Raw genomic sequence first — 12,353 nt, forward strand, 5'->3', positions numbered from 1 at the left:
GCACCTTGCACTTTAGAAATATAGGTTAAAAATGAAATATAAAAATACACATGTATATGGTATAAAATAAGAAATATACATTAAAAATAAAATGAAAATATACTGTCTTGCATTTAAAAATACATATAAATTATTTAACACCTCCCTCACAATGAGCTGCTTAATATTATGATTTCATCTGCGCATTTGCTTTTTCTTTTTTGCTTACATCATGTTAACTCATTTATACTTTAGTGTCCTCTCATAACTCATGAATAGTGAATATAAGTGATTTGTTTATAATATTTGGTCCATTTATTTATGTACTAAGAATTGTGAAATATACAAAATTTTATCCTGCTTGCCCACTAGCAATTTCTTGGATGTTGGTATAATATCCCGAGTCAGAGTTGAAAAATAGTTTCTAATTCACAGACATAAGAATAACTAGGGCTCAGTATTTTTTGCAATGGTTCTCTGTGCACCAATTCCCACAAAACAATATACAGTAGGTCACAGAACACCTGCACACACAGTAGTTTGCTTTACAGGAGAGGAATCCTCAGTTTAGAGAGCCTGAATCTTTTATTTTATAACTGGCAGTAAGAGTGTTTCCCTTTGCTCTAGAAAAAGACAGTTCTTTATCTTCAAAGACTATTTTACTTTTTGTTCTGGACTATTATTTTAAGGATGTGTGGCCAGGGCTGCATGCTCCATAAGGACAAGCAGGAGCCCCACCCACCCCTTCTGAGATGGCAGGGCAAGAGCTCCATGGGTTCATCTGGAGCCAAAGTCACAGCTGAGCCAAGGTGCTGTCACAGCCAGGCCAGGTGTGCACACGCTAAGGGCAGTGCTGACACACCAGTCCCCTGCTGCCTTGGCCCCTCCAGACTTCGGGCACTGACAAGCACAGGAAGGAGGCCAAGTGGCTGCTGAAGACAGCCCAGCACTGGCCTGCAGGTGCCCCTTGGCACAAACAGCCTGGGTACCATGAGCAGCAGCAGTAGGCAGACAGGCTCCTGGGCAGAAGGGAATGGGTCCTCAGTGAAGCCCCACCTTCAAACTGGAAAGGGCCTGAAGCTGGGGGCTGGGCCTCCAGTCCCACTATCCAGAGGAAGAACTTTTGATGCTTTTCCCTGAGCCCACCTATGGCCACCCATGGGCAATCAGCACATATTTCTTCCCCTCTCATGCACATAAAAACCCCAGATTCAGTCGGAGTTGAAGAGAGGATGAAAGACAACAGGGAGACAACTGGACGACCTGCCAGCAAAGAGGAGCCACCCACTCCAGGGCCTCCTATCTGCTAAGAGCTGCAGAGATGACCAATGACCTGCCTGCAGACAGTAGGTACCCAGTCTAGGGCCTCCTCTTTGCTGAAAGCTGAACACTCAAGGGATGACCCCTGCCTGTAGAGGAGCTTCCCACTCCAGGGTCTCCTTTCTGCTAGGAGCTGAACACTTGTTGGGACACCCTGGGTGTGGAATGGAGCTGCCCACTGTGGGTCTCAGATGAGCTGTTCTATCACTCACTAAAGCTCCTCTTCATCTTGCTCACCCTCCACTTCTATGCCTACCTCATTCTTCCTGGATGTGGGGCAAGAACTCAGCACCTGCCAAATGGCAAGGCTAAAAGAGCTGTAACACAAACAGGGCTGAATCTCCTTGCTGGCCACATCATGGATGAGAGAGAAGAGCTGCAGCCCTTTGGGGACCCCAAACTTGGGAGCTCCCCAAGCCAGGACTGGGACTCCCTCTTTAGGACCCTTTGGTTCCTGGCATCTCCAAGCTTTTGGGTGCCACTGCATTCCTCAGTGACAGCTGGAAAAGCTGCTTGTGGTGTGCCTGGTTCAGCCATAGTGCTGGGGAGAGCTGGCACCCATGCTGCCACCTGGTGCTGCCCACTCTGTAGTAGCAGCTGGCATGTCTCAGCAGTGGCCGGACCACATGCTTGTTCACACACCTCTTGTTGCTCCATGCCTGACTCACCCTTGGAGGCATGATATCCAGGCTGGTAGTGTGTGTTGAGCACAGCCTGCCAGGCCAAGTGGGCCTAAAGAGCCCAGTTGGGACCAGGCAAAACTCAGGCAAAGGTGTCACCAGGCTCTGAGGTTTCTGGCCAGAAAAGTAACACCCCAAAGGTCCCATAACATTTTTATACAAAAGAAAAACAATGAAGCAAGTACTTGACCAACACTAAAAGACCTTTACTAAAAGACATTCTAAAGATACAGTTTGGCTGAAAGAAAGTATCACAGATGGAGGCTCTGGGCAGCCAACAGATGTAAAAACAAATATATATTAAAAAACTTAATAATGTCTTGAGGTGAGGGATGGAAAATAGAGCTAATATACCAAACAAAAATATCACATAGCCGGCTGGAAGAGTTTTGAGTTGATGTGTTCAGAGTCTCATGTTATTCAAGAGAAGGGGAAAAATATAGATTAGATTTAGACTAAACCCAAAGCAAGATGAAGGAAGAAATAATAATAAGAAAACAGAAGTTAATGAGATAGAAAATAAACATATACTAAAGACAAGAATCAATAAAGCCAAATGTTAGTTATTTAAAAGGAATAATACAATTCACACACTATTGCAAGGCTGAACTAGAGAAAATGAAGGAGGCAGAGTAAATATTGTCAGCAACAAAAAAGTGATTTAAGTGGTGTTTTTGCACACATAGTGCAAAAAATAGCTATTTTTTGCTATTTTTTAGAAACAGCGCAATTAAATTTGAAATCAACAAGCATCTATACAATCTGCTGAAATTGATTCAAGAAACAATAAAAAGCCTGAGCAATTATTTAATGATTAAATAAATTATTAGGTATTTCCCTTCAAAAAAAAAACACACCAGGCCCAGATGGTTATAGTGAATTCTAGTAAACATTCAAACAACAAATAATTCCAGTCTTACACAAACTACTCCTACATACAGAAAACAGGAATTTCTACCTGACTCCTCAATTAACAAAGATGTAAAAATCCAAACCCTAATATTAATAAATTAAATAATGTGATATATAAATAAAATAGAATACCATGACAAAACAGGTTGATTTCAGGAATGCACAATAAGAAAATAATTAATGTAATTTGCTATATTAGCAGATTAAAAGGGACTAATCAAATGACCGTTTTTGACAGATACAAAAAAGAATACATGAAAATTCAGCATTCAGTTTTAGCAAACCAAGCATAGCTTAACAATTGATATCTACAAAGCAAAAAAGCTTTACAGTAAACATATTTAATTGTATAACATTGAAAACATTTTCAAGGAGAAATCAATATGCCTAACTTCATTATTTCCATTCAACATTATGTAGATGTCCTAGCCAGAACAGCAAAGCAAGAGAGTTGAAATTTATAACATTTGGAAAGGATAAAACATAGTCATTCTTATTTGAAAATGATATGACCATAAACATGAAAAATAAACAAAAAAATTTTAACTAAATTATTAGGCTTAAAAATATGGTGGCTTAAGGATTTTTCTTCTTAAACACATAGCAAGAACAGTCACATTCCCATAGAGCAGTAATAAATTAAAATATAATTTAATAATGGCTATAATTTACAATAGCATTAAAAGCTAAAATAAGGAGATGTTATCGAAAGATGTAAGTTTCAGTCGGGATGAATATGTTCTGAAAATCTGTTGTACAGCAAGGTTACTACAGTTAACACTAATGCATTAGACACCTGAAAGCTGCTAAGGAAGAAGATCTTAAATGATCTCAACCCCAAAAAAGCTAAGTATATGAAGTGATGGATATGTTAATTAGCTTAATTTAATCATTTTACAATATGTGTGTATGTGAGTGTGTGTGTATGTGTATATATATGTATACATACATATAAACATCACATTGTACACCATTACTACATATAAGTTTTATTTGTCAAGTATACCTTAATAAATTGCAGAAAATAATTATAAAGCATATCATAAGAAATCTATTAAAATATTTGTAAGATCTTGATTGAGTAAATAGAAAAGCTTTTAGAAAGACATAAAATACCAGGCTGGGTGCAGTGCCTCTTGCCTATAATCCCAGCTTCTTGAGAAACTGATATGGGATAAATACTTGAGAACAAGAGTTCAAGGCCAGCCTAAGCAACATAAGGTGACCTCCATCTCTAAAAATTAAAATAAATGCCGAATGTGGTAGATACCCATATGGAAATTTTAAAAATAAACATTTGTTCTAGTTGAGTTAATGACTTAAATTGTTTTATCAAGATTATAAAACTGTTATGACACAATATAGGTTAATACCTTTATGACTTTTAGGTAGGAAATGAATTTTAAATAGGATAAAAAAGTAAAAACAATAAAGGAAAAAATGGATAAATACCATTACATTAAAAGTGAGATTAAAAAAAAATCAAAGTCACTGCAAAGAGAGAAAAAATACAAGCTGTAGACTGGGAGAAGATATTTACAGAACAAAAGTGATAATGTATTCTGTTAGAATACGTAGTGCCCACAAATCAATAAGAAAATGGCAAATAGCTCAATATAGAAATGGACAAAAGTCTTAAACACTTCTCAGAAAAGAAAATCGAAATGGCCTGTTAGCACATAAAAAGATGCCATCACTAGTGATAAAATATAAACTCTAGCAGTAGGATTATGACTTTTTACACTCAACACATTGGTAAGTTATGAAGTTGGACGGTTTCAAGTGTTGCAGAAACTATCCCCTGCCAGGAGGTACATATCTATTACAGCAGGCTAAATGCATAACAAACAAATTCAACAATAATTTAATATAGAAAAGTTTTTTTTTCATAAACCAAAAAAGATATCCCAGTTGTGAAGTGGCAGGGACCCAATCTCCTTTTATCATGTACCTCTGTTTACTCCAATATGTGGCTTCTGCCTGGTGTGTTGGCTCACACCTATAATCTCCACACTGTGAGATGCTGAAACCAGAGGTTCACTTCAAGGCCAGGTGTTTGAGGCCATACTGGGCAAGATAGTGAGACCTGGTCTCTACAAGAGAAATTTGTTTAATTATCTAGATGTACCTGTAATCCCAGCTCCTCAGGAGGCAGAGGTAGGAGGATGGCTTGAACTCAAGAGTTTGTGGTTATAGTGAGCTATGATTGTATCACTGCATTCCAGCTTGAATGACAGAGCAAGACCATGTCTCAATAATAAATAAATAAATTATTTAAATAAATAAATATGTGGCTTCTAAGATCATCCTGAGTTGGTCTCCTCTCAGCCAGCCAGAAGAAGAAAAGAGTTCAAGGGAACTGCACGTGGAAGGATTTTACAGGCCAGAATTAAGAGGCGCAATCTCCACTGCTGAAATATCCCTGCAAAACATCTAACTATGCAGACTCCTCTAACAAAATGGGAGGCTTCCAAACAGTTTACCTGTGTGCATAGGAAGAAGAGGAAACAAAGAGTTGACCTCCATCACATTGTGTAAATTGTTAGAAATACTTTCACAAAATAATTTGGCATAATCTATTAATGCTGGAAACATATACAACATATCACTCCCTGTTGCACATATGTGTACCAGCAGAAATAGACAAAAAAGTGATGTAACATCATATAATTGTTATATATATTCTGTAACAGAAAGTAACCTACCTATCCATCAACTTTAAGTGGAAACAAATTGAACATTATGCTGTACTGAAAATTAATAAATCCCAGCTATTTTCAATAATATGAATAAATCCAGGAAGATATAAATACACATAAAACCCATCAAAGCATAATTTCATTTCTAAATATATTTTTATTATTTTAAGGTGGATAAAACTAAATTTTATTATTGATATAATTGGTTTGGCTCTCTGTCCCCACCCAAATCTCATGTTGAATTATAATTCCCAATGTTAAGGGAGAAACCTGGTGGGAGATGATTGGATCATGGAGGTAGATATCCCCCTTGCTGTTCTTATGATAGTGAGTTCTTGCAAGATCTGATGGTTGAAAGTGGTATATAGCACTTTCCACTTCTCTTTCTCTCTCTCTCTCTCTCTCTCTCCTGCCACCATGTGAAGACTGTGCTTTGCTCCCCCTTGGTCTTTCTGTCATGAATGTAAGTTTCCTGAGGCCTCCTCAGCCATGCCTCCTGTACAGCCTATGGAATTGTGAGTCAATTAAACTTCTTTTCTTTATGAACTACCCAGTTTCAGGTAGTTCTTTATAGAAGCATGAGAACGAACTAATACAATCATGTTTTATTTATTTTTTTAAATTGACAGATAACATTCATTTTATAAAGTAATCAATATGAAAAAATAAAATTTCATTCAGGAATACAAATATATATATGGAAAAACCATAAACAGGTTCAGAACAGCGATTAATTCTGAGGAAGAAAGGAAAGGGATGGGAAAAGGAAAAAACAAAGCATCTTCCACAGATGGGTAACAGTAGTTATTTGCCTTAAACAGGATGCCAGATATATGGGTGCATATTATACTATTATTCTTTAATCTTTATATTTTACATTGCATTTTGCAAGTGTTGCTTTGCAACTACTCAATATTTCATTTATGAAAGCATGTTTAATTAAAAAGGTATGGTTCTTAAAAACTATCTTTATTAAATCATCATATAAAGAGCATTTGTAAATACATGGTATTGGGTCCTTTTTTAAATTTAAATTTATTTATTTATTAAATAAGGAGAGTTATAAAACATGAAGGTCAAAACTATTTGTCTTGGTTGGAAGAAGATAGACAAAAAAATTGCTAATTTAAGACAAACACTTCAAATAAACGGTATTTGGTCCTTTATAACTCCTCAGTGAGTACTGTATACTCTCATAGGCATCTCTGTTCTGAAGGATAACAACTACGTTAATTTAGTTATCATGTTTTAATTTAATGCAATTACCTGTACACAAATTAGCATCTGAGTTTTTTTTGCTATTAGACCTATGTCCTTTTTGACTATGGACCTGACTTTGATTAAGATCATACCCTTATCACAGTAAGCCAACAGCATGTGCCTTATTTCTCTCTCGTTTCATATTGCTTTACTTTACTGGTAACCAGATTTTTCTCTAGAAAATTATTTTTATGTTCCTACTAAACATTTTCCTTGTTTCTTCTCATTTTAATAATTACATTGGCAAAACTCTAATTATTATCTCTAGTACCAGAATTTTAGCAAACAATCAATTTGAATTTTAATATATTTTGATGTCTTTGTACATTAACTATAAAATTTAATATGATGTCTTGTGTTTACTGACATGTTACTATATTATTTCTGCCATGAAATGGCATCACTCCTTCCATACAGTCTCTCATTTGTCATGGTGAAATACTTTTTCTCCAATTAATTATTAATACAATTTTAGCATGAAGAGACTCTATTTTATACCACATGATATTATAATAACTGCATTCTCATGAAAATGATCTCAGAAAACTAAAACTATTTTAGTGCATAGTAAGTTATGCAGTCTTCCTAATTGCAGATACTATTTAGAAAATATTATACTAAATGAAATTATAAATTGGGTGACAATAATTTTCCAAAATAGAAAAAAAATCCCTTCTTTTTAAAAATTTCCTTACTTAGTTTAGAGATCTAAAATTACAAATATTTGAGAATTCAAGTTAAAACTCTTTTTTACTTATACAAAAAAAAAACAGGGAGGGAGTTCTGCTAATAATTTCTGGGATACTTGCGTTTACGAGAACTACTTAAATTACATTGCTATCTTAAGATGTCTGTAAAAGAACATTATGTTATATGGGAGGAGGGGGCAGAAAGATTTGAGAGAGGATCAATAGATAGATGGTAGATAGATGGATAGATGGATGAATGGATAGATGGATGCATGGATGGATGGATGCATGGATAGATAGATAGATAGATAGGCAGATCCTTTTCTGATTTTGATTATAGGGAATTGTCAATTTGTGAAGGAATCTAGTGGGCTAAAGGACTGATATGATTATAGAAATCTCCATAATAAAGTCAATATGTCAATTGTGTACCCCCAAATGCCAGACCTACACACAGTAGCATTGGGCTACAAGATGATAAAAATCATAATTCTAAGGCAGAGCAACAAAAGAGGCCAGGTTAACACTATGTCAATATCCCATTAACATCCAGAGACAGTGTTGGGGGAGCTATAAAGTTGCTTTGATCAAGGATCTCCTGCACAGCCACATCAGACTAATCCTGAAAATACTTATTCATGTTCCTTAAGTGCAAGGTCAAATCAGTCTTCTAAGGACACTCCTTAACTGGACACACCCTAGAACTGCATAAGCTTAGCCCCTAAAACCCTGGGCAGCCCAGAATGTCTCAACTGGGTATAGAATATAACCAGACTGATTTTAAGGGGAAAAAAAGTCAGGGCTGGCACTTCACTGCCTGTGACCCCTATGTGGATCATTGCCTTTGAGTCACACTTTGACACCAGGTCTCCTCTTTTAGGAAAAAGCTCTGTGAAGAATGACACCAGGCTCTGGGATTTCCTCCAGAGGATACTCACCACATTCCTGTCCTTTATGCTATCCCAGATTACTGTGAGTCTCTAGCATCACCTCAGGAAAATACCATGAAATTTCTGCTTCTAGGTTAGGATGCTTTGGGAGAAGGTTGGAGCTAAATTTTGTAGCTTGTGACATCTTCTAAGCAAAGTAAATGCCCTGAAGGGATTCAGGAGCCAACACTATGACCAAAGCACCTCAAATGAGTTGCTTTCTCTAACACTGGCCTTAGAAAAGAACTCTCTGTATATGTTGTCAATCATAATTGTTTTAGATTAATCTTCAGAAAAAAAAAACAACAAAGAAAAAGCTGACTTGCCTTCAGATGTATCTTCTTGCTTCCCAGGTGATCGAGCCCTGTATGTCAACTCTATTGAATAATTAAATAAGACTATCATCTTGCCTGTTCTTATCTTGTTCCAAAACCAGAATCTCAGGCATACACACTTCCGGATAAAAAGCAGGAGATTTCAGTAGGTATGGGGAGAAGGAGCAGGCAGGCTAGTTACACTTAAAAAGCCTTGGGTCCCTGCATTCTTGTCCTTTCATCCTATGGTGCATGAACTCTTAACTCTTCCAAATTTCATCTTCACCCTGTCCTATGCCTCAGGGTATTGGACATATTCCAGCAAAGGGATATTTTCATGACTCTCTGAACATGTGTCAGTGTCCTTATTGCATATTGAAAATAATTAAAATGCCTCAGAAAGGTATGGCCCAAGGCACTAACTAACTCCCTGCTTATCACATTCACCTGCCTACCAGAGACCAGGGCAGGCTCCTCTGACTGGCCATGGAGAAAGACTGGGATGTAATGAATGATTTTAATAAATGCAAACTACAATCAAATGTTTTAGGTTTTATGGGGTTGGCCCTTTAGGTTGATTATCCATTTATATGTTATTTTGTAAACTACCTACATAGATTTTCTAGAAGTAATGATATTATATGTACGCAATCTTCATTCATCAGAGAGAGATGTCACATGACCTAGTACTTAATTTTTATGGCTCAAGAAATGCTAAAGGTTTGGATAGTGAGAAACTGAAAAACAAAATGAAATCCAGCCCTGCTTTGACCAGACTGACATTGGGCGGCAATATGTCAGTACAGTTGCTAAATGTGTATCAATTTCTTCCTCTTTCCAGATGTATCAGTAAAGGTCACTCACATTTACTCACCTACTATGCAATGTCCCCTGTGGTTTTGTGGTTCTCTTTTACATAAACTGTAAGTTCTATTTATAACTTTCTCTAATTGCAGATTTCCACTGTGTTCACATTCTTTTTTGTACATCTGCCATTAAATTTACAGGGTTCCTGTTCAAGTGATCTTTTTCCTTCTAGACATAAGAAAATGGTTGAGTTTGCATTATGGTTGGTTTTTCTGTGAATAAATCTGCCTGAAAAAGTATCTTATAAAAAGTTATCTGGAAAAACCTGCATATTCCTTATAGTTGACTTGATGGGATATTAACAATGTAGCAGTCAAACAATTTGGGTGGCTATCTTCACTTATGTTATACTCTATATGAAGTGTACAAAAGATTGTCTATATTGTTGAGAGTAACTAAGACCTTTCTAATTTATCTGGCTTTATTTCAAGAGAAATAGAGAACTGTTAAATATTCGGGGCAATGATTTGTCCACTTGAACTTAAATCTTGACTACAAAGATATCAAATAGTCTCAGAATGGTGAGCTTCTTTTTACAGAGCTTTTTTTTTTTTTTTTTTTTTTTTTTTTTTTTTTTTTTTTTTTTTTTTTTTTTTTTTTTTTTTTTGAGATGGAGTCGCACACTGTCACCCAGGCTGGAGTGCAATGGCACAATCTCAGCTCACCACAACCTCCGCCTCCTGGGTTCAACCTATTCTCCTGCCTCAGCCTCCCAAGTTGCTGGGACTACAAGCAAGCACCACCATGCCTGGCTAATTTTTTGTATTTTTAATAGAGATGACGTTTCACTATGTTGGCCAGCCTGGTCTCGAACTCCTAACCTCGTGATCCGCCCGCCTCAACCTCCCAAAGTACTGGGATTACAGGTGTGAGCCACTGCACCTAGCCACAGAGCTTTTGTTTCTTTGTTTTTACTGCTATTGGTTAACCACATCATAAAGAAATTTTCTATTGAAATAAATGCTAATGATAATAATGCAGAAAAATATTAAAAATAGGTTAAGTGAGTGGTAGAAAAATTTTAAGTAATATATCTGTGTGATTTTTCCAATTTTTATGCTTTCTGTTATACATCTAAGGGAATACACATATAAATCTTTTTAGTGTTAATTGTTTCAATACCTGAATTCCTCAGCAAGTCTGAATATCTAAGTCCGATTCTAACAAAATCATGTACTTGTTCACTTTGCAAAGGTGCACTTGGAAGATAAAATGGCAATAACTTATTTTATCTGTAAGGTTTGTGGTTAAGCAATATTAATGGTTAGTTAATGGCTTAATGAGTGGGCTACAAACCATTTAAGCATGCAATGAACCTTAGCTTTTCAATGACTTTCCTAATGAAAGATCTATATGACTGCATGTCTCATGTCACAATACAGATAGTAGAGAAGGTACCTAATCAATTGTGATGGTAAATCAATTGATCTGTAACCCTGTTTTCATATAGTGAGAAAGATATGGAAAGAGCATTTTACTATAGCTTTGTTTCTAGATGAAGATCAATAAATAAAAGAGACAGCTCACTATTTGAAAATGTTCTCTTTTACTGTGCTTAGAAAGCCAAGGCAGGCAGATTGATGTCCTATTTCATAGATGTGTCAGTTTCCTTTGTCACTTCTCCAAGATTTAAAGTTCTTCAAAATTAAATATATGATAGAGAATATCTGTGAGTCTAGCATTCATTGTCATGACTAAGGTTCAGATTGAAGATAAAGTTGTGGCATGATAAAAATAATTGCTATTTGATCTTATAATATTCATGGCTATAATTTAAAAATTGTCCATCAAAGAAAAGGTTTTATTATTCTCATTCGTTGATTTTTCTTTTAAAAATATGGAGCATAAAAACTAATTATAATACTAGTGCTGTTAATATTCTAAAATATAATCATTTAAAATATTGTTAAGAAAATAAAAAGACAAGCCACAGACTTGGAGGAAATACTTGCATAACACATAACTGATAAAGGCCTTGTAACTAAAATACGCTAACAACTAAAAAGTCAACAATTTTAAAAAGCACCTTATAAAGAGGCAAAAGGTCTGAACAGACACTTCACCAGAAAAGATATATGAATAGCAAATAAGCATATGAAAATACATTTGACATCATTAGGCATTAGAGAAATTCAAATTAAACTCCAATGAGATACTGTTATCCTGATACTGAAAAGCGTAAAGCTAAAAGAAACTGACAAGAGAGAGTACTGGGAGGCTATGAGGCAATTGAAACTCTCATTACTTTGCTGGTAAAATTTCAATTGTACAGTTCCTTGGAAAACAGTTTGGCTGTTCTTTATAAAGTTAAACACATAGTTTCCATTCAACCCAAAAATACCAATTTTATTTATTTAGTCAAGAGAAATGCAAAATTATATTTAATTAAGAGCCTGTACATAGCATTTATAATGATTTTATTGATAACTGCCTCAAACAATGGTAATAATCAAAATAGCCTTTAATTGGCGATTGAATAAACAAATTAAAAAATATCCATGAAATGGAATAAAGCAATAAAGAGGTAGAAGCTACTGATATAGAAAATATCTTGGATATTTTCTCCTTCGTTTCGACCCTGGTGAATGTGACGATTATGTGCCTTGGGGTTGCTCTTCTTGACGAATATCTTTGTGGTGTTCTCTGTATTTCCTGGACTTGAATGTTTGCCTGCCTTGCTAGGTTGGGGAAGTTTTCCTGGATA

This window comes from Cebus imitator, unplaced genomic scaffold (genome assembly GCF_001604975.1).
Source record: "Cebus imitator isolate Cc_AM_T3 unplaced genomic scaffold, Cebus_imitator-1.0 Scaffold252, whole genome shotgun sequence".
NCBI lineage: Eukaryota > Metazoa > Chordata > Mammalia > Primates > Cebidae > Cebus > Cebus imitator.